Source organism: Eschscholzia californica, unplaced genomic scaffold (genome assembly GCF_041429995.1).
Source record: "Eschscholzia californica isolate CP2 unplaced genomic scaffold, dmEscCali1.0.p SCAF_2, whole genome shotgun sequence".
Taxonomy (NCBI): Eukaryota; Viridiplantae; Streptophyta; class Magnoliopsida; order Ranunculales; family Papaveraceae; genus Eschscholzia; species Eschscholzia californica.
In genome coordinates this window covers 29796753-29817862 of record NW_028238309.1, presented here as the reverse complement: position 1 = coordinate 29817862, position 21110 = coordinate 29796753, and the positions used below count along the sequence as shown (strand labels likewise).

Genomic DNA, 21110 nt, shown 5'->3' with positions numbered 1-21110 from the left:
AAAACAACAATCAATTCAAACCATTCTTAAAGTTAAACCCTTAATAGGAGTATCAATAAATCGAAATGATAGACCTTCCAATGACAAAGGCTTAAAGTTATGCCAAAACAAATATACCCAAAAAAGCAATCCTTATCAGAATTTGGTGGTCATACATCATTATCAAGATATTAAACAAAAGGATAAACCTTCGCTCACCAAGATGATGTTCTAAAGTTATGTCAACGCAACTATATAGACTTGCATGAACAAATCCATAGAGTATACCTACGTATCTGTGAAGAATAACCGAAGGCGAGAACAAATTCTAGATTAACAGTTACAGAGAGACTAGTAAATGTCAAAAGTTTCTATATTGACATATCCCGAAATCAACATCAACAAAGTGACCTTGCGGTTTCCCCGAAATCTACGTTGGAGACCACATAGCAAAGGCTCAATAGAATGATTATAAATGTGCTTTACCCAAAGAAAAATCAGATTAATAAATTGTGGCTGGTTTAAACCACCAGCTTAGCAAGCACGCAAGTTCATCCGGATGTAGATTTTCTCCTGCATATAGTCATGATAAGATCGGCATCAGAACAATCTCTAAAGCCATTAAAAAACTAATAACACTGTCCTATATCAAATATAAAAGCTAACAACATTTAGTCGCTCAAAATGAAAATCAACACAAATGACCTTTTCATGATTCGATGACTACCCCTATAACAGTGAAAAAAATTGAAAAAGCAAGCTAAGAGAGATAAAACAATTTATAAAGCCATTAAAAAGTGAATATCAGTGAACTAATAACACCGTCCTATATCAAATATAAAAGCTAACCAAATTTAGATGCTCAAAATGAAAATCAAAACAAATGACCTTTTCATGATTCGATGACTACCCCTATAACAGTGAAAAAAATTGAAAAAGCAAGCTAAGAGAGATAAAACAATTTCTAAAGCCATTAAAAAGTGAATATCAGTGAACCAATAACACCGTCCTATATCAAATATAAAAGCTAACCAAATTTAGATGCTCAAAATGCAAATCAAAAGAAATGAACTTTTCATGCTTCGATGACTACCCCTGCAACAGTAAAAATATTTGAAAAAGGAAGTTAAGAGAGAGAAAACAATCTTCCATAAACAAATCATTAGTAATTGGAAACAACTCATTCGAACACTATACCTGCTAACAGGAGAGTGCTTCCATATCGCTACAGGCGCCCTATCCTAGGAGGTGAAGGAAATTATAAGACGGTAGGAAAAATCGACAAATTGTAAACTAAGCTTTAAGGAGAACAAAAAGTAGAAAACCCCTTGAGTTGAACAAGTCAGCTAAAATCCAAGTTGTAATATACTAAATGTGAGCGATCATCTGAACCTGGACCAGCAAAATCACGCAAATAGCACTGTTAAAGCTAACTTCATCTTGTATCTGTCGCAACGAACATAACCTAAAAATAAAAATTTAGCAACAGAAAACTTTCTTCAAGAAAGAACCATGCCGGTTCTTCAAGGGTTAAAGCCTAATAACACTGGAAAAATGAGGAAGGGAGTTCAAAAGAAGAACAAAAGTGAAACTAATAAAAAGTTAAGTTTTTAGGGGTCAATCAAACCTTACTGTTTCCTAAATCGATTGCAAACAGGTACAAAGTACAACCTCCAATGCAGTCCCTAGAATAAGAAGAAAGAAATTGCATGTACTCAATAGTCAAATAAATAACCTATGAACTAAGAGAACAAGATTTATTATTCCCCTAGAAATGAGGAAAAAGTAACCAGAACGAACGAAAACTAGGTCGTGTCTACTTGGAATTGGCCCAAGTTGCAAATCCCTGAAAAACATCAATTTGATTTTGCTTCCATTAATTATAGTTTCTCTAAAAAGGACAAAAATCACAGAAGCAAGTTAAAATAAATGGCCCTTCACACAGGTAATTTGACAAAGTTGACCCCAATCATCCTAGCAAACCAATAAGAATCAAATGAGTACTTATATCTATTGAAACACCGTAAAAGGAAACGAACTAGTGTGGTTTTTTAACCCATCGCCTCTCTGACATTAACATGGAAAACTAAGATAAGTCGCCCCATGATCCCATCACATCGATACCTGAGAAAGAGAACACAAAACAAATACGTAAATCAATTCAAGAAGATAAGAAAAAAGAAACTGAAAGAAGAAAGTTCAATTAGATAGAACCTAGCCCTTAAATAGATCACCATGAGGACGCGAGAGTAGTTTTGAGTATTTTAGGCTCCTGAAATAGTGTAAAGTAAATTCATTGTTACAACCTGATACAGTTACAAACGACGAATGATAAAGAATGGACATTGTGGAACTGATGTGAAATAGAATACCCCCTTCAGACAAAATGCAGAGCCCAATCTTCCTCCCGAAGACACCAACTTTCCTCTATAACATCGTGAAACTTTTAACAATGGATATTAGATTAGTAACAATGAACTAAGAAAACTGGAAGGATTGCACAAACTACACTCCACGTAAAGATTTACATTTTGGGTCCCAAAACCCTCCCACGAAAAAGAAAATCAATAGACTGATATCTTGTTGACAAGAAGCAGGTAACCAACTAGAGAAAACAACAATCAATTCAAATGATTCTCAGTGTAAAAACCTTGATCCAAGCATCAATAGATAACTGTTTGCTACAGATATTCTAAGATCGAATAAACAAACCTTCCAATGACCAAGATCGTAACTTAAAGTTATGCTTAAGCAACTATACCCTAAACCGCAATCCATAATCAGAATTCGGTGGTTATAGATCATATAAAGGTATCAAACAAAAAAATAAACCTTCCCCTCACCAAGATGGTTTTTTGAAGTTACGTCAAAGCAACTATATCGACTAACACAAACAAATCCAGAGACGTTACCTGCTTAACTGTGAATAACAACCAATGGCAATAACAGATTCTAGATTGACAGTAACAGAAAAACTAGTTAATGTCAAAAGTTTCTATACCGAAATATCCAAATACATACGAAATCTTCCTTGGAGACCACACAGCAAAGGCTCAATAGAATGAATATGAATTTGCTATACCTGAAGAAAAATCATATCAGAAAACTACTGTTGGTTTAAACCGCCAAAATAACATTTACGCAAGATCATGCGGATGTGGATCTTATCGTCCATATAGACATGATAAGATCGCGCATCAGAACCATCTCTAAAGCCATTAAAAAGTAAATATCAGTGAACTAATAACACCCTCCAATATCAAATATAAAAGCGAACCACATTTAGATGCTCAAAATGCAAATAAAAAGAAATGAACTTTTCATGCTTCTATAACTACCTCTGTAACAATGAAAAAAAATTGAAAAAGCAGGTTAAGACCAGATACAAAGTGCAAAGACTTCCAAAAGGATAAAGGAATTGCATGTACTCTATGTAAAGTGAAAAAAATTGAAAAAGCAAGTTACGACCAGATACAAAGTGCAAAGACTTCCAAAAGGAGAAAGGAATTGCATGTACTCTATGTAAAGTGAAGGAATAACTATTGGTAAACATTCGAACCTGATAAAAAACTACACAAAAACCAAATACACTCTAAATAATCCGCTTGAAATTGACTTCCCTGTTTGCATATTTGATATTTCAGTATTTACAATGAACTGAAAAACCTCTAACTCATTGCATATTTCCCAATAGAAGTGTGCTACCAACTGGAAAAAACAACAATCACTTCAAAGACGTTATCAAATTTTAACTCCAGGTTGCAATATACAGGTGCAAGCAGACCACCTAAAGAACGAAAGAAAAAGAAACTGAAAGCAGAAAGTTCAATCAATTCACCGTTTCTATGTATGTATAACTAACACCTTCATAAACAAACAATAAGGCAGAGAACTTCAACAAAACAATATGAGATAAAAAAAAAAACCTCAATTTTTAAAAGAAGGTTATTCCTCCCTGGAGAAAGTCCTATTCTCACAAAATCAAAGAAGCGAGTTGAAATATCCCTTTCACAAAACACCGTAATGTGTCCTTGCTTATATAACAAATGAACTTATCATGCTTATATAACTACCCCTCTAACAAGGAAAAGTTTGAAAAGGCAATTGACAAAACCTTTCCAAATAAAAATGCATTAGTAATTGGAAAGGAGGGAACCCTAAGAGGCAAATTTGAATGGAAATTCAAAGAAAATAAGTTAACGTATCCTCTAAACACCAATCTTCCTCAAATCTAAAAAGAAAAGGAGTTCAGCACATGTTAAGGAATGAAAGTAAAACTTAATAGTTCACTGTTTCCCTAAGGGGCTTGAGAAAAGCACGGATAGTTGGGTCTTTGGGTATTTGGCTCCTTTAATGATGAAAACAGGAAACCCAATCTTCCTCAAATCTAAAAAGAAAAGGAGTTCAGCACATGTTAAGGAATGAAAGTAAAACTTAATAGTTCACTGTTTCCCTAAGGGGCTTGAGAAAAGCACGGATAGTTGGGTCTTTGGGTATTTGGCTCCTTTAATGATGAAAACAGGAAACCCCCCTAGGAGACATCCAAATAATATCCCCTGGGAGTATCTAATTTGTAGATTTCTCTAGGAAAATCATATGAATCTTGCATGCACAAATTATTATTCCTTTAACATGGAGAAAAATTAAAGAGGCAGGTTAAAAAACACCAACTCGTCCTCCAAACCGAAAAATAACATAATGGAGACTGCACGGAGTGGAAAAGTATTGCAAGATTCTAAAATAATGACTCAATAGAAAAAACCAAGAATATATATTAGTACCGTTTTCCCGCGGGGCATGAGAAACACATGGACAGCTGGACCAATCAATAGATTAAAAGTTATTAACATAAATAGGTGAACCCTGATGCAGAAGGATAAACCAACGATATGGGAGAGCTTTATGCAACCTATGGAAACCAAAGCGATACAATTAACACAAACAAATACCTAAACTTTTGTAAAGAAAAATTGAAAGCAAAAAAAGTTCTCAGATTAACAGTACCAGAAAAAGTAGATTATGTTTAAGTTTGTATACCTGACATATCCAATACATTAACACAGCTGATCTTACTGTTTGCCGAAGGCTTCCTCCCAAGCTATGCAACTGGAGCTCAATTGGAAGAATTTCCCCCTGAAGAGCAATCAAATCAATAAACTGTTATTGGTTGAAACCACCACTAGAGCAAGTATTGAAGGTGATTCTCATGTGAAACCACCACCATAGAGATTAAAAGATTGGCATCAGAATCATTTTCTAAAGCCATTAAAAACTATCTGTTGATGAAAAAATAACCCCCTTTCATATCAAATTCAAACTTGAATCCCTTTCGTAGTTGAATCCAATTGATGATGGAAATCTTCAAAATTGAATAACTATGGAATCTGCAGAAGCAATCAAATGATCAAGAACGAAACCCAACCCATATTGTACTACCGTAATCAGAGAAACGATGAAAGAATGAATCTAGATGTTGGAAATGCAAACAGAAAACAACGAAACCAAATTAACCACGAAACCCTAGATTAGTCAAAGAGCAAATACGCTTGCAACATCGCCTGGACAGCGAAAGTTCCCGCAACGAAAATGGAAAGATAAGGAAAAAAGATACCCTAACAGAGGAAGGAAGAAACGGAGAGACTATAAAGATAAAACGAAAGGAGAACAACAAAAACTCTAACAGAGAGTACAAGAGAAAATGAAAGAGGAAAAGTAAGCAAATGCCTTGACAAATGAAGGAAGAGTGGAAGAGAGTAGATAGAGAAAACTGAAATCGTAAAGCAAACGTTCTTCGAGAAGAAACCATGAAACTATGTCAAACAAATTCCATGCTGCAGAAAAGATATCAAGAAAGATAGTCTTCATGAAAATACAAGAAATTCTGTGGAACTTGTAGCATAAAAACCTATAATGCAATGCATATTATCCTGTAGAAGTGTGCTAGTAACTGGACAAAACAAATTTCTAATCCAGGTTGAAATATACAGGTTCAAGTAGAAAACTCCCTTCAAAATAAGAACCATACCAGTTCGTCATGTATTAAATCCTAATCATCGTGGAAAATGAGCTCAAGTAGACTACCTAAAGAAGAAAGAAAAAGAAACTGAAAGCAGAAAGCTCAACAGAACCCCTTAACTAAAAATAAAAGAAACCAGTCCTTAAAAATGGAAAACCAAAACGACGCGAGAAAACCCTCTATATTGATATAACCACGACCCGATCTTCATAAACAAACAGTAAGGAAGAGAACTTCAACATTACAATAGGAGATAAAAAAAACCCTCAATTCACAAAACAAGGTTATTCCTCCCTGGAGAGAAAACCCTATTCTCACAAAATCAAAGTAAATTCTAATAGCCCTTTCACAAAACAATGTAATGTCTCCCAGGAATAAGTCCAATTCTCAAAGCAAGGGTATACCCATACCTCGAGCAAGAAATCGACATTACCAGGTAAGGAAAGTTCTTGACCACGAAAAATATGAATACCATTCCATAGATCAAGATGGATGCTCAAACATAGTTGAGGTTCGTACTCCCATAACACCTGAGGAACAATTTAATGGCACTGTCATAGTGCCGGAGTCCAAAATACCGAATAGAACGATTACTTCCACATAAGAAATCAGTTAGGGGGAAAAACAGATTTCCAAGTGGGAGTTCAAGCGTTATCGTTTTCAACATTAACAAATTATCCCATTTTTTGTAGCTAACACTCCGTTAAGCTGCCCCTATAGAAGGAAACCAATTTGTTCAACAATTGAATCAGACGAAAACCTACAAACCAATAAAACACCATCTAAGTAATCAACTTTGTTTTTTTATTAACTCCTCAGAACCTAGACTTATCCACATGTAATCCAAGCCCCATATAACAACCAACCAAAATCAAATAAGTCCAAGACAAAGAAAAAGAATTTAGATCTATATCCAAATGAAAGTTGAAACAGAAACCCCTAAGAAGAAAATAATTTAAGTTCTCTATGTATACCTCAGTTGTCTTAAGTATCAAGTATCAACCATCAACAAAAGGGTCTACACGACATGTTAGTGGACGAAAAAGACATGCAAATTTCTCCATTTATACTGGTTAGAAACTAAAAAGAACATAAGAAATTTAAATGGTATTGTTCACCTGGAGGGTATTGGAGGAAGACAAGAACAATTAGACACTTGCACACTGCGAAATCAGGAGAGACATCAATATTCTCTTCCCACCAGGACATGAGCCAAATATAGATTGTGATCTTCCAAATTGGATGCCCTGAAAGTTATCTGCAGCATCCAACAAATTCACTCGAACTAGAACAATTTACCAAGCAATGTAATGGCTTCATATATGACAGAAAACCTTCGGCTCTAAGAGAGTTACTTAACTAGAAATAATTGTTATCTCCTCAAAACTTATCCAGTTGTAACTCTTATGTTATAATATAACATTAAAAAGGAAGAAAGCTAAAAGAGAATGTACACTATCAAATAAATTAGCCGCGTATCCCTCCTAATCAATCTATCTTGTTATCTTGATGCCCCACTAGAGAGGACAACAAGTGACCATGCAAACGAAAACATCAAAATAAAATAAAAAGGGTTAACTCAATTTTGGCTCCCCTAAAGCTGACCATCTCACCAAAATGGCTCCCCGCAAAAATCCAATTCGAAGATCCCCGCAAAAATAAGCATGCGATATCCAATTCGAAAATCCAATTTTGGATATCGCATGCTTAGTTTGTTATTCCTCTAATAAGGAATAAACTAAGGTTGCAAGTTAAAAGACAGAAAATGCATTGCCAGAGAAGTCATAACTAATTGAAAAGAAAAGTATATCGGAGGCCTGTTCAAAGTTTTCAAAAAATATTAAAGGTCATGCACCTCCAAACAGAAACCATTTCTATGAAGAAGCTTCGACAAGACACCAGCCATCGTAGAAACTTACAAATAATACCCAGGAGGATCAGACAACTTAGAAAATGAAAAGGTATAAAAAGATTCTTAAAATATGCCATGCAATAACCAAAGATAGGTAGTACTACTACTTTTCAGAGAGCCAAAGCAAATAACACTAAGAGCCGGTCTATGGATGTCGCATGTTATTGACCAAGGATCAAAGAGTCCTGCGTATGGAAAGCAGACATCCGCATGGTCTGGAAACAGTTTGGTGTAACTGTAAGCAAAATGTTTGCATAGATATTCCCCTATAAAAACACGGAAATGTACAAGAAGTTGGGCTAGAGAACCCCCTGCAAGAAGGAATTGTTGCGCTCCCCCTAGTAAAATAAGATAATACAGAATGATAGTTTTCACACCACTTCAAGCAATGCAAAGGAACAAGCTAACAGGATTAGGGTTTCTCAGGAAGAAATTCAAATGTTGTGAGCAAACTTCCATGCGCCTGGCGCGAACCCCTAAAAATTGATATGAACAGATAATAAATAGCAAAAAAGTAAACTCAGCTGCCATCAAAGAAACTTTAGTAGAAAACCCCCTTCACAACAAAAGCAGATCAGCGTAAATCCATGTCCTAAAATACCGATTGCCAATGAGCATCTGAAACTGGACAGAAGGAATACCCAAATAACACTGATAACTCCAACTGCATCTTGAAGTTGGAACAAGCATAACCCAGACAAAAATGCAACAAGCTGTTACAAAAAATTCCCTTCAAGATAAGAACCCATTTGTAATTCCTTCACTGTTATAACAGAGTGAAGGAACTACACAAGAAGAACCGCAAATGTTAGTGTCGATGTAACAAGAATCTTAAAATACGGGATGCTCGGCAGTCGGAACCAGAAAAGAAATTTAATGGAAAGAACAAATAAATAGACAATAGGAAACAATTGTGGATTCTACGTAAAGTATGAAACCCCCCACAAGAGAGAACCACATGACATCTCCTTAAAGTCCAATTCGAAGATCCCCGCAAAAATAAAATGAGTGCATGCTTCAGCTATTATTCCTCTGATAAGGAAAACATTAAAGTAGCAAGTTAAAGACAGAAAACACCTTCAAAGATAATGTCATAACTAAATGAAAAGGAAAGAATATTAGAGGAAATCTGGAGTGCGACTCCAAACAGATATCACTTCCAAGAAGAGGCTTCCACAAGACCAGTCTTGGAAACCAACATGTAATACACAGGAGGACCACATAAGAAAGGAAAGGAAATGGTTTAGAAAGATTCTTACAAATGGCATGCAATAAACCAAAATAAGTTACTAGTACTATTTTCTCGAGAGACATGCAAACAACACGGACAGGACTTTGGATGTTGCATATTATTGAGAAGTATTAACTGTTACGGACATAGTTAGTTAAACCTTCATATAGAAGAATAAACCGACACTAGAGAAGAGTTGTATGGAAGTATAATATGGGAAAGAGAACGCTGTAAAGAAAATGCAAACCTATAAAACCCCTTTAGTCAAAACAAGAAACCCCTTACAAAGACGGTGACATCTCTACAACGTCGATTACGTCACGTATCAACCATTAGTGACACATAACTAAATAAAATCTATAATGCAGTGAACATAATCTCCCCTCACTTAAATATTTACCTTTTCGGTCACGAACAACTCCAAAAAAAAAAATTGAACGGACTGAAATCCCATAAAAAAAGAAGCTTGCTGCCAACTGCATATAACAACAATACATAACTATTCTCAGAATTCTACTTTTGGTTAAAATATCTCAGCAGTAAAACAATGACTGCTAAAAAAAATTTCTCATTACAGATTTTGATAGATTGGAAAGGATCAATCTTGGCCATAATGATGTCCTACAATTACAGAACCGCAGGTCCGCTACTGTACCCATTAAAACTAAAAAAACTCAACATAAATACCTAACCTTTCGAGGAAAGCCCAAAGGAGCAAATTGGTTCCACGTTCACAGTAACAGAAAATGATGATCAAGTTCAAGTTCCGAAGCCAACATCTCTGATGCATCACAGGGTCATCTTATTAGGAAACACAAATAAGAGCTCATTGGGAAGAATTTGAAAGTGTACAGTTTCCTAAACAACAATTGGATCTTATCGTGCACACAGCCAAGAGAAAACTTATTTTTTGGTTAAATAAATTAGCAGCACATTCTGCTGAATCTATAAGGAATAATGCCCAAGTAAAGGAACTTAAAAATCACCATGCACATAGTAACAATTGAGAGCAAATAAGCAAACAGAAAACCTAGATAGAGTGTAAACCTACTATTAGCATAAAACTCAATAGTCAATACTGAAGAAGGGAAATCAAGAATGCCCAACGAGGAACCATTTAGGGGAACTTATAATAAAGCTACCAACCAAACACTGCGAGTTGAGAGAAGTGGTTCACTCTCGATGTACATGAGCCAAATCAGATCACAGACATCTTAAATAGTCTCTGAAGCCGAAAATCTTCAACCACAAGAGTCCCTGGGAAAAACAAAAAGCAAAGCCAAAAAATAAGGTCCCAAAACACTAAGAAATTTAAAAAACACTTCCACGATCCACATCCTAACACGAAGGGTACATCATGCTATACTATGTATATTCAATGAACTTCTGAAGAGTACTTCAAGACAACTACCCTACGTAATATAACTTCTATCCCTACAACAGAGTGAAGATATTACAAAAGAAGCGGACAAGTTAAGGTGGATACAACACGAATCATAAAATATGGCACACTTGGAACCAGAAATGAAATTTAATAGTTATGTTTTTGTCCGACGGGTATGAGAAAAACTAAGACAGTTGATCTATGGATAATAAATTTTCATGTAAAGTAATAAGACAATAGGCACGAATTGTGGATTCTATGTTTTTTTTATGAAAAGGATTCTATGTAAAATAGGAAAACCCCCACAAGTTAGAACCAAATCACATCCCCTTACAGTAAGTCCAATTCATAGATCCTTACAAAAATCAAAATAATGCTTACTTTAATTGTTATTCCTCTAATAAGGAAATTAATGGAGGTAGCAAGTTAAAAGATAGAAAACGCCTTTACCAGATGAATTCATAACTAATAGAAAAGAAGACTATTAGAGGTCTGGAGTGCACCTCCAAGCAGAAATCATTTCTAAGAAGACGTTTCCAGAAGACACCAGTCGTCCTGAAAACTACTAAATAACACATATGAGGACCAGACGACTAAGGAAATGAAAAGGTATAGAAAGACTCTTAAATCATGCCATGCAATAAAGCAAAAAAAGGTAATACTACAACTTTCTCGAGAGGCATGCAGATAACAAGGACAGCCAGTTTTTGGACGTCGAATATTATTGTGAAGTGTTAAATGTTAACAACATAGACCGGCACTAGAGAAGAATTTTATGGAACCTGTGCATAATATGGGAACTCCCTTGAGAGAGAACACTGAAAAGAAAACATTAACCTAGACAACTCCTTCAGTCAAAACAAGAAAACCCAATTTCCCTTACAAAGACAGTGACTTCTCTACAACATCAGAAAAAAATTTCAATTGCGTATCAACCATTAGTAACGCAAAACTAAATAAAATCGATAGTGCAGTTTAATATAAACTCCCTTCACTTAAAGATTTACTTTTTTGGTCAAGAACTAACCCATGAGAACATTTGAACAACCTGAAATCCCATCAAGAAGAAGCTTGTTACCAAGTGGAGACAACAACAATCTATACAAAACTGTTGTCAAAATTTTCTACTCTTGGTTGAAATCTCAGCAATAAAATAATTATTGCTAGAAAGAAGAAAAGTTTTTCTCATCACCAATTTTGATAAATCCGAAAGGTTAACCTTGACCAAGATGATGTCCTACAGTTAAGCTTTTGAGGAAAGCCGCAATGAGAGAATAGATTCCACATTAACAGTAACAGAAAACCATAATCATGTCCAGAGATCCACTAGAAACATATCTGATACATCACAAAGTGATCTTACCTTTTCCCCGAAACTTTATTGGAGAACACAAATAGGAGCTGCTCAATGGGAAGAATTTCAAAGTGTGTTTTCCCTACACAACAACTGAATCAATAAACCGATGAAGATGTAAACCCAACCCTGAGTCCCAAAACAAAGAACAAAAGTAAGAGCCAAATCAGAACCAAAACTTCTAGATGCTCGAGATGCAAACAAATACCAGAAAAACCAGTTAGATCACGAAATCAACATTGTTTCAAACGCAAATATGTTTCAGGCACACCACCAATCACCAAACAACATGGAACTGTTCATACCAAATTCAGAACTTTAGTCCTCACACCAACTTCAGAGAACAACAATCAATTCAAAACAGTTACAAATCAAGAAGTTAAATATTTTATTATGTATAGTTTCTATAGCGTCAAATTCACACTTGCAACATATTGATGTTCATGTTTCCCTCAAGGCTCTAATAACAACAGGGTTGAACTGCGAGATTAAGAATATGTGGATTCCCCAAAGAGTAATCAGATTAATAAAAACTTTGGTGGTCTAAAGCATCAACAAAACCATTCTGATGTGCATCAAGTCATTCACATATATATAATAAGATCGGCAGCATTATCTCTAAAGCCTTTAAAAATACTACCAATAAATTAGGACCCCCTCAACTAAACTTCGTTTAACAGGATTAAAATCAAAAAGTAAAAAAGATTACAATTCATTCAGAGTTTCACAAAAAAGATAAAAACCAAAGAAGTGGAGTAAAAGACCAAAAAAAACCCTCCCAAGATGAACAACGCATTAGGAATTGAAAATGGCAGAATTTTAGACGCAAATTTTAATGGAACTTGAGACACAAAAATCTCTTCCCAGAAAATGCTTCCTCTAGACAGAAGCCGTCCTTGAAACAAACAATAAAACAAATTTAAACGTATTTAATAGCAGTTCCGCTGAGGCTTATTTAACGAACAACACGAAGTAGTAGAGTGAAGATCTACAGTTCCAATAGGGCGTATTTGGTAACATTACATTTCAACACCTTTCAGTTGGCAAACACTATCTGGAAGTTGGCCCCTGAAATTTAAAAAAGGTGGATTCTAAACGACCCTCCAGATATTACTAACTCACTATTATATGTTGTGCAAGGAACAACCAATTGGCACATCTAAAATCAGATGAAGTGGAATTGAAACAGCTATTAATATGTCACATAAAATCTTAATATTCAATATAAATTAGTAGCAGGCGCGCAATAACTGAATTGATTCACAATCGAAGAAGAAAAAAATTTGGAGACAAGATTAGAAGGTGAGATGGTCATTCCTAGCTAACAATAAGACTATACGAGCAACAAGCCAACAACTACTCAAGCGTTAGAGCTCATGTTACATACAAATAACACTAGATTATGTCTTAGGCAAGGAGCAACATAAGACACAGCTAAAATAAGATGAAGTAGAATTGCAAAAGCTAACCTCCCAAGTTAGTAAGCATACCAACCGAAGTTGAAAATGAAAAACCTATGGAACAATTTGCATCAACATGATAGCGCTCCTAAGATAGCATGTCTTCTAAATTACCTTTAAAAGTCAGAAAATAAAGGAAAAGGTAAAGAACTTTGGCACTACGGATTTTACTCATGGATCTGGAGTTATTCTGGAATAGGACTGAAAATACTTGACTTACACATTATAAAGGAAATTAGTTCAGTTCGAAATCTTCTGACCCGTCCAGCAAGCACCAAAAAGTTGTTCCGTTGGACTTGGAAGTCCACCTATCCTACATCAAGATAAGACCATAAACGATTTTACAAATGTAGATAACCTAGACAGGACACTTTAAAACTGAAAAAGATAAAAAAAAAAAAAAAAAAAAAAAAAAAAAAAAAAAAAAAAAAAACTATATCCTGATGACAACCAGGGAATATAATACCAACATCAAGCAAGTTCCAGCAACCCCGACAAGAAAGATTTTCCATTTTGTAAAACCAATCCAACATCTTTTAGAAACGAAGGAACACAACCAAAATAAAGAGAATAACAAAAATCATCATGTACATTATAACAAATTACCTATTTGGAGAAAATGAGCAAACAGAAAACCTAGAAAAAAGTGCAAAACTGTGATTAGCATAAAACTCAAAACTGAAGAAGGGAAAATGAAGAATTGCCGATGAGGAACCACTAAGGAAACTTAGGATAACGTGACCAAACACTACCGCCTAAGAAAGTTGGTTCACTCACGATTGACATGAGCCAAATATGGATCGCAGACATCTCAAATAACGTACTCCAAGAAACCAAACCAAATCGTCAAGCAATAAAGAATTCTTCGGAAAAGAAAACAACAAAAGAAAAATAAGGATCCAGCACATTAAGAAATTTAAAAGAAACCCCAACAAGGTTGAGCAAGTCAAAAAACAAATACGAACACAGAAATAGGTGGCAAGCAAGACTCGTAACTCCATATTTTCCCCTCCCCACGTCAGATATTGAACTCAGTATTGATATCTACCAACCTGTAGCTCATACCCCTAAACATCAGGCGGGAAAAAAAAATTTGTACTATAATAAAAATCTATCAATAAACTTCCTCACTAGCAACTTGAAATAAAAATTCCTTCGGGAGAGACTCAAGTCAGAATTCCTTGTCCTCCAACAACCAGAAGAGTGACAGAATCTGCACAGCGGATATCACCAGTCACACATTGTGGACATAATTTAAAGTAAATGTGAACAAATAGTTTGAAGAAATGACCTCTGTATGAAATGTAACTGCAAGTTTATAGAAGAAAGAAACCCTTCGAAGAAACCAAAGCGCTCCCACCATGGAAACCTAATCCTCCAGTAAACAAAGATAATCCAGAAAGATAAGTTCTACCACCACTGCAAGAAATGCAAAGCAAGTTATTTTTCCCGTGACAAAACGTGTGACACGCTAACCCTTCCAGGTCCATACCACATATTTTTAAAAGTAAGGTAAAGGAATTTCGTATTACGAATATGAAGATTGCAGAAAGACTAAAATAAACTTCCATGAAAGCCCCTTAACTAGAGATCCCCTTTTAAGCCCCGTTCAAGGTTACCAACCGTCGGGGAATGTCTGAAATGGCAGCCACCCATACCTGAACACAATTACCTGCAATCAAATCTTAAAGGTAGAAGAGACATAACATAAGCAAACAATCTAGTATAGAAAACACCCTCCCTTCACAGCAGACAAACCAAACCTCTTCTGCAAGTATTTAAATCCTGAGGGTTTGGATAGGAAATAATACTGCCAAATTTTGATCTTTTCCCCAAATCACGAAATGATTTAGGCAAGGATTCCACAACAAATCCCTAATGATAAGGAGAGAAATTTTTACCACTCAATATCTTAATAGCGAAGAAAATGAATTTAAAGCCCCATGTTTGGATAGGGAACTCCTTTCAAAATAAAAATGGAGTCGCTCTCTAGGCAAAAACCATATCATCTAGGAAACAAAGATTACAAGGAATCACATAATTGAGAAGGCAAAGCCAGATAAGAACATCAAAATTTAAGCAGAAGAACCAACTAGTTCTCCATGAATTAAATCCTTATAGTCTAGCCAAAGGTTGATCTCTCAAACTCAAATAGCTTTCAGACACCACCGAATCAGCAAACCCTAGATTACCACAAAATCGAAGCCATCAAAAGCAAAACTTACAAACCTAATCGATCTCTTCAAGAAAGGACTGAGGAAGTCCATCCCTTTTCTTCTTCTCACTGGCAAACAAGGAATGCTCGATATCCATTCTCCATTTCTAGCGAATCAGCAAACCCTAGATTACCACAAAATCGAAGCCATGAATCGTCAAATCTCTAATCGAGAAAGCAAAACTTACAAACCTAATCAATCTCTTCAAGAAAGGACTAAGGAAGTCCATCCCTTTTCTTCTTCTCACTGGCAAACAAGTAATGCTCGATATCCATTCTCCATTTCGAGGGTTAGAAGTGATTGTTAATCAAGAGAGGGGGAGATTAGAACGCAAAGGCACTCTAACGGCTATAATTTTAGACGAATCTGATGAAGCGGTGGACTGAAAGATGTAATGATTTATGGGACACAAGGATAATCACTATTAGGGGTGAGCAAAAATCGAATTGGCCCAACCAAACCAAGTCAAACCGCACCGATCAATTTTTGGGTCGAGCCCATCATCGTTCGACTCGGTCCGGCCGAAAAACTGAACAACCTAAATCTGTCTGGTTTGGCCTCGACTTGAGTTTCTAAAAACCGTACAAACCAACCGAACTCTAAGGAAAAATGAATAATAATTTTGTAAAGTTAATAATAATTTTATAAAGTTAGAAAATGTTAAACTAAAAAAGAAAAAAATTTAGAAAATCCCTAATCAAAGTCTTCCATATCATTGTCTGTCCTCTTTCTTAGTTGTTGTTGTCGGCATCATCAACCACAACCTATTCAACTTGATTGAAAGGTTTTCTATCTACTACAACCTATTCTTAGTTAGTAACTTAAACTTGTAGTCATTTCATTAGAACTTCTAGTTCTTTTTTTCTGTCATGGTAGAAAAGTACGATGAATTTTTAACATTTATTTTCGGTATATGCAATGGTGGAAAAGTACGATAGATTCTTAATTTTTATTTTCAGTATATGCAATGAAAAGAATAACATTACTTAACAATTGTATCTAAATTATGTTCGGTTAAACCGATCAACCGAACTCAACCGAGTCAAATTATGTCGGTCGGCCGATCATTCGGCTCGACTTCGACCGACCATTTAGCCAGACCGCCACTTATTGGTTCGGCTTTGGCTCGAACCAAAACCGAAAAAACTGACCGTTGCTCACACCTAGTCACCATAGGACATTTTTTTTTGTGGATGTTTTGGGGAAATAAGAATATTTTCTAGGAATTTTTTTTTGATGGAAACACATTTTTTGATTTCCTCCAAGCACTACCCACTATTTATGTTATTATTTTCTTCTTCCTCCGTCTTCCTTCTCACCACCATCAATTCCGATGACCATTAATTCCCGCGACAACAACTTCAGTCATCTCTCGCGCTCTCTTTCTTCATCTCTCTCTCCCTCTCTTCATCCCTCTTTTTTCTCTTCTCTTTCTTTCTATTCTTTTTTTTCATGGTTCCAGCGAAAAGACCATTCCCTTTGTCAAAACTTAGAAAGAGAGTGAGAAGATAAAGATAGTGAAGGGAGAGAAGAGGGAGATAAGGTGCGTTTGGTGACTTGTCTTTTTAGCTTTCCACCTTTTTTCCCAGAATATTTTTTATTCCCCTGAAACACGGACCTTTTTTTCTACTTTTTTTTGCATTCATTTATGGGATATATTTTCTTTTAGTCGAAAAATTTACTTGTCAAACTGTGTCCTTAATTTTAATCTCTCTCTCTCTCTCTCTTTCATTCTCTCTTTCTCTCTCGACTCCTCATTGTCTCTTTCTCGTTCTTCTACTCTCTCCCAATCTCTCACTGTTTTCCTTTAATCTCCTAATGTTCCTTTTTCGATTATATCTCTCTTTCTCGTTCTTCTACTCTCTGTCAATCCCCAATGTTTCTCTTTCGATCGCTATCTGTCTATCTCTTTCTCCCCCTCTTTTCAGCTCACAATTTCGGCAAACAAAAGTGTTCCCCTCGCCGGAACCAGTCCTCCAGGAAGGCTTCTGGCAAAACCTTCCTCGACGGTTTCGTGGTTGATTGACTAGGAAACTATTGAGGTCGGGCCGCTAAAAAAAATTTCGTGGTCTAACGACCACGAAACACTTTGTGGATGGTCGGCCATGAATTCTTTTTGTTGCTGGTCACCACAAATCACTCGAGGATTGTTTCTCCTCCTCGAGGTCCCCTTCGCCTCAAATGAAGGGGGTTCCGGAATCGTATGAGAGAGGAGAAATGGTGAGATAGAGGTAGGCGAATGAGATAGAGAAGCGAGTGAGATAAAATCAGTGAGAGAAAAAAAAAACAGTGACAAATTAAGATGAAGCGGGAAACATAAAGAGAGGAAAAAAAAGAAGGTGGCCCATACGTGGGCAACCGTTTTTCTTATATGGACAACTATTTTATGTGGATAACCAGAAAAAATAAAAAATTTATATGGACAACAATTTTTAAGGGGACAACTCTCTACTGTTTTCACTCAAGTCCTCTTAGATTTAGATGTTTTATTTTAGGGATATTTAGCGTTAGGGTAAAAAAAAAAGTACCGACACTAGTATTTGGGTCAAGAGTTTATCCGTTATAGGGTTTGGGTCATAGACTAACCGTTGACCCAGTTGACTAAAGATGGTCGTTAACCACCGTTAGTTTGTGACCCAAATGCTAATGACGGTACTTTTTCATTGACCCTAACGTTAACTTTACCTTTTAATCAATGGAAGTTAACATGGACGTTCTTAAGAGAAATTAGTGAAACATAGGTGGGTTTCATGGGTGTTAACAACGGTCACTCGGATCTACTGATTAGCATAAACCCCTTCAGTGTATCAAGCAAATAGTCATAAGACCGATGAGATTCCTAGAGGACAACTGGTCAACTGTATTAAACACTCGGGAAGAAAATTAAGTCCATTTGATATTTGTAAAAATATTTTGGAAAGTATAGGGAGTTCCACGATACGAAAGATAAGTGTCAGGAGAACAAAGAGAAAATGATCTAGAAAGTTGGTATGAAAAAGAATCTCATATTTCGAGACAGTGGTACAACGATTTTTGCACCAGAAAGACGCAACGAATTGATGACATGCATTAAATGCAGAATAAAATATGTTCCCGATAAGATCGGCATATTAAGTGCAATGAACCTTTATTTTTTTGAATTACATTATACTTTTGATAGATTGATCAATACGTTTTTATTTTGACATTACAATTTACTTTGAAAAATTTAGTGTTAGGGTCAACGTAAAGTACCAACATTAGTATTTGGGTCGCAAACTAACGGTTGTTAACGACTGTCTTTAGTCAACTAGGTCAGTGGTTAGTCTGTGACCTAGAATCTATAACGGGCAAATTTTTGACCCAATTGCTAATGTCGGTACATTTCTTTGACTCAAACACTAAATATCCCTTTATTTTAACTCCTCCTTCTTTTTTACATAAACTCTAAGTTTGGTCTTCTTCTACTACTTCTTCTGCATCATCGACACCCAAGTTTTTAGACAGAGAATTTTTGGTGAGGCATTGTTGATTACGACACCAAACAAAGGGAAGGGAATTGTTGAAAAATCTTCACAAAGAGAGAGGTTTTATCTAAGTCTTCTTCATTAGGCTTAACTATGACTTCATTTCATATCCAACCCCTTGCTCCCTTTGTCCACGAACCTGAAATAGTTTTCTTAAAAGTGTCGATAAAATCTACATTATCCTGTCATATACAATTTTTTATCACGATGAAAGTATTTATTGCATTGTTAAAACTTAAAGTAATTACAGAAGGAAAATTTATCAATTAAATCACCAGGTATAGATATTTTTATTAAAAAATGTCGTTCTAGATAGCCTAGATTAACGATAGTAATATAAACTGAGTTCAATATACAAGATCAAATGAAAAAAAATAGAGAGACATGATGAATACGCACAAAATCGGCAACAGAGAATTTCCATTTCATTATTTTCCACAATATCCATCCTTTGAAGCCATCACCTCAGTATAGAGGTATCAACCACTTCGACACTTATATTCTGGATAACATGTAATTGTAGTTTTATACACATGCCAGTTATTTATTCATCACGAACATGAAGAAAAATGCACATGCGCATAACAATCTTCCCCTTATTACTTACGAGCAACTGCAAATCTGACAAGGTAAGTTATCTGATCTACCTTATCTTACAGCTATAAAAAATGAACAAAAAGAAGTCTACACAAAAAAGTCAAATTTTTTAACAACAAGCCCTTGCAATTTAAAACGACTATTACTAACAAGGCTTTTTTCCCTGAAACTGGTTATAATTTCGCTCCATAACTAAGCAAATTTTATGCACTATATACGGAAAAGAATTTAGAGGACTGAAAAAGTAGAGAATCGTGAAAGCCACGAAGCATATATTTTGCAGTGCTAAAACTGAAGTAGCCAAGACATAACCTGTACAAATAAACTACGCCATTATTTGAAGAAGAAAGATTTATAAAGAGATCCAAGTTCGCCGGTACTAAATAAACTACGACGGAAGGGAGAGACTAAAAATTCACCATGGTGTTTCAGAAGTCACAATTAATATTTGGTGACATATAGTATTATCAATCAATTTTAGGTTTTGAGCATTATGCCTTAATTGCTGACGTGTAACACCACCAGAACGCTTTGCATTTCTAATTAGGTACAAATTTAAGTTGAAACTAAAAAAGATTACCTGGAATGTAAATTGGACCATCCATTTTAGTGCGCTTTTTCTTCTTCTCTTTTGAATCCTACAGGCTTTCATTATCTCGATCCAATAGAATGACTTATATTTTTGTCAAGTGGATTCTGGTTAACTCTAGTTAGTGTATTAATAGTTTTTCATACATCCGTATGTACGAAGACTTATTAATTCACTAGTCATAGCTTCATTTTGAAAAAGTGACTTTGTCAAATAGTCCTTTTGCACAAAATTCACATGTGTCGTATGATTCAAAATCATTAGACTTTGAAGTCCATACCATTGGATCTTCCTCATGTGTCTTATGTTAATTAGACGCAATGAGAAAACCAGAGTTGACCGGTTTGAATCCTTCGATTTTTCTCTCTCGACTCTTCACTGTCTCTCTCTCGTTCTTCTACTCTCTCCCAATCTCTCACTGTTTTCCTTCAATCTCCTAATGTTCCTCTTTTGATTATATCTCTTTCTGTCGTTCTCCTACTCTCTGCCAATCTCTTGTTTTTCTCTCAATCTCCCAATGTTTCTCTTTCGATCTCTATCTGTCTATCTCTTCCCCCCCTCTTTCCAGCCTACAATTTAGGCGAACGGAAGTATTCCCCTCGTCGGAACCAATCCTTGATGGGCCTAGAAGGTTACCCTAAATAGGTCACAACCCGCAAGTATACGGGCGTCAAGTAATAGTTCTGGTAAGACCGGTTCGTTCCTCAGAGACTAAGTCAATCTATTCTAAGACTTAGAAGTTACACGGTTTTGCTTCTGAAATCAATTTGATTTTGGTGATGAAATAATAAAATAATAAAACAAACAATAAAAATGAACTCAAATGGGGGAGAAATCAAAGTTTTCTGGATATACCTCAAACTATG

General features: G+C 35.6%; 1 protein-coding gene and 1 long non-coding RNA gene across 2 annotated transcripts in view; both read right to left on the bottom strand.

Moving 5' to 3' along the window:
• Nucleotides 1–7578, bottom strand: part of LOC147557315 (uncharacterized) — a 41123-nt gene extending 33545 nt beyond the window's left edge. Inside the window, exons 1-5 of the mRNA XM_086658254.1 lie at nucleotides 4761–7578; nucleotides 2352–3687; nucleotides 2194–2251; nucleotides 1177–2103; nucleotides 466–1074 (exon numbers count right to left, since the gene is read on the bottom strand). The gene's annotated coding sequence lies outside the window, so the exon portion shown is untranslated. The remainder of the gene's footprint in view (nucleotides 1–465; nucleotides 1075–1176; nucleotides 2104–2193; nucleotides 2252–2351; nucleotides 3688–4760) is intronic.
• Nucleotides 1–15937, bottom strand: part of LOC147557314 (uncharacterized) — a 97681-nt gene extending 81744 nt beyond the window's left edge. The window contains exons 1-7 of the long non-coding RNA XR_015233920.1: nucleotides 14628–15937; nucleotides 14468–14549; nucleotides 14302–14388; nucleotides 13557–14199; nucleotides 10190–13450; nucleotides 9831–9919; nucleotides 7699–9614 (exon numbers count right to left, since the gene is read on the bottom strand). This is a non-coding gene — a long non-coding RNA (uncharacterized LOC147557314). The remainder of the gene's footprint in view (nucleotides 1–7698; nucleotides 9615–9830; nucleotides 9920–10189; nucleotides 13451–13556; nucleotides 14200–14301; nucleotides 14389–14467; nucleotides 14550–14627) is intronic.
• Nucleotides 15938–21110: the final 5173 nt, after the last annotated feature.